The 2,662-nt window shown below is 28.4% G+C and overlaps 1 pseudogene; it reads right to left on the bottom strand.

Annotated features, from left to right (window-relative positions):
• Positions 1-1,369: 1,369 nt before the first annotated feature.
• On the bottom strand, positions 1,370-2,225 carry LOC114734995 (zinc transporter 3-like; annotated as a pseudogene).
• Positions 2,226-2,662: the final 437 nt, after the last annotated feature.

Raw genomic sequence — 2,662 nt, 5'->3', positions numbered from 1 at the left:
AATCCCTCTTGCTAAGCAGATAAATATAGCCCGTACAGCTAAGTAAAAATCAAGTCCAATAATAGAGGCAGTTAATAGTACTTTTGATCTAATTTAACATTTAATTTGATTCTAAATATAAGATCTCAGTTCACTTTATTTTTTATATTTATCTTTTTTAAAATAATCCTTGAAGTAGTTGCTCATGTTATATTTATCAAATACTAGTTCTAACTAATACATATAATTAATAATGATATTTTAAAGAAGATAACACTTATTTATTATCAATAACTAACTTAACTAATTTTTTTTAATTTACTCAAATTAGTTAATTAACAGAGGTAGTATTTAGTTGCTAGAATCAGTAAATAATTACTATTTTCGGTCATTGATATAAAAGCTAGACAACTAATTTAGAGGATTAAGAAAATTAGCTTAAGTTAGTTATTTATAATAAATGTATGTTGACTTTCTTAGAATACCCACATTCAATCTTGCATATTGAAACTATATTTGGGTGGAAACACCTTACAATCAATAGGGATAGTTTTTAGAGCACAGTATAAATTTAGAATACAAAGTGGATTTTGGTCTTATATTTAGAACTACCAACTAACTCTTATATTTACTACTGGAAGTAGTATTTACATACTCAAGTTATGGATTTGTTTGATTCTATTTTCTATTATTATGTGTTAAAATATAGGATAATAAAACATACCAAAATGTTGTTCTGATTTTTTGGTTAATTTTCAGAATAAATCACCAACAAAAAGAAAAAGGAAAATATGCTCTTCTACATAAGTTTTATGTTGAGTGTTATCTCGTTATAATTTGACTTTCATTTTCTTGAAAATAAATATGCCACAAACGAACAAAAAAGAAACAATATGCATCTCTTATTAAAATGTACTAATAACAAGCATTAACTAACCCTCACACTCATCTCCCAAAGAATTACTCCTCCATTCCTTATTATAAGAGACATTTGATGTTTATGGCATGTTCCTATATATAAGAGACATTTAAAAGTTGTCTCTACTTTTTTGTATTGATTTCCTATTTTACCTATATTTATTGTCTCCAACTCACACTCTCTCTCCCTCCCACTTCTCTTTCTTTCAATAATTTAATTGTTCTCTCTCATGCTCTCTCTCCTTATTAATGATGGCATTTTTGAAAAAAATTATATTTTTTACACATTGATTCTTCTTAACTAATTTTAACTGCTTTTTTGATCAACGTAATTCAGTTATTCGTCTTTTATAATAAGGAACGGAGGGAGTATTAAATACTACCTAAAGCTCGTTTGTAGACTATAAATAGGATATTATAATTAGGACTGGAGGTAGCACTTAGTTCACTAAGAAAAACTAATTAATGAGCTTCAAGCCCATTTGGCTAAAAGGGGCATAAAACCAGCATCAAAAAGCACAAAAATGTCTGCTGCGCCATGAAGAAGGATATTATTTTGAATCCTGTCGTTCATGGAATCAGCTGCTAAGAAATCAACAAGTGCCATATATGTTAAGATTCCTGCCGATGCCGCGTTAAATATTCCTTCAACGATCAAAGCATTCTCACTATTCTCATTTTACCCATTCGTAAATCCCATTCCAATGGCTATTCCTAGTGGAGTCGCCAGAGGAGAGAACAAAGTCATCACTGTAATAGTTTTGTTCTTGAATTTCGCCTGCAGTAATAGGAAAAAATCATTATATTATTTTCCCCTTATATTTTATATTATATGCATAACAAATCGGTGGAAGCTGTGGAACTGCTCCACCTGGCACTTGTTATAAAAACCCACTAACCAATTCACATGTACTAATAAAAATAGTTAAAATTACTAAATTTGTTATAAATTTCAAGTGATTTCCAATACAATCCTCATTAATTCACTAAATTTCAACATCGTATTAATTTTTATTAACTCACTACCCTCATTAAATAAGGGCATATATGGATAAAAGCATTTAATACTCATTGAAACTATTAAATGATCTTATAAAAAGGATCAAGAATTTTCTCTAGAAGGACTCTTATAATAAATAAAGACTAGAGGGAGTATTTGTTGATGATACTCTTATTAATAATGCTAACTACTATACTTTAATTTATACGTTATTTTGACAAAAAAACTAAATGCATTATATTTGTAATAAACACAATTATTAATTAGTGAATACATTAAGCTCATTGGATTGGTTATCTACCTGAGTAATACAGCTTCCAAGGCCCATGCCCTCAATGAATTGATGAAAAGTCAAAGCAACAAGAGGCTTTATGGCTTTGGCACTTCGAGATGCTCCCAAAGAAATCCCTATGGTCACTGAGCGCACTAGTATCCCCATCTCCATCCCTTATTATAAGATCTAATTTTTTGAATGTGTTTGTCCCTTTTTATAAGATCCTCTTTAAATTTGTCTGAGCATTTAATACAATATTACCTATTTTATCTCTAATTTAATGTATTTAATACATTTTCTTTCTTCATTTATCTCATTATTACTTTCTCACATTTATCCATTTATATATAGAGGTATATTTGGAAAAAAACTGTATTTGTTATATATTAATTACTTTTAACTAATTTTAACTGTTTTCTTAAACTGCATAATTTAGTTAAAGGATCTTATAATAAGAGACAGAATAGTATATATATATATATATATTCACC

Source organism: Neltuma alba, unplaced genomic scaffold (assembly GCF_004799145.2).
Source record: "Neltuma alba isolate B1F8T4 unplaced genomic scaffold, ASM479914v2 tig00013167_pilon, whole genome shotgun sequence".
In the NCBI taxonomy this organism is placed as follows: Eukaryota; Viridiplantae; Streptophyta; class Magnoliopsida; order Fabales; family Fabaceae; genus Neltuma; species Neltuma alba.
Note: the sequence above shows the minus strand (reverse complement) of the source record. Positions and strands in the feature narration are given on the sequence as shown.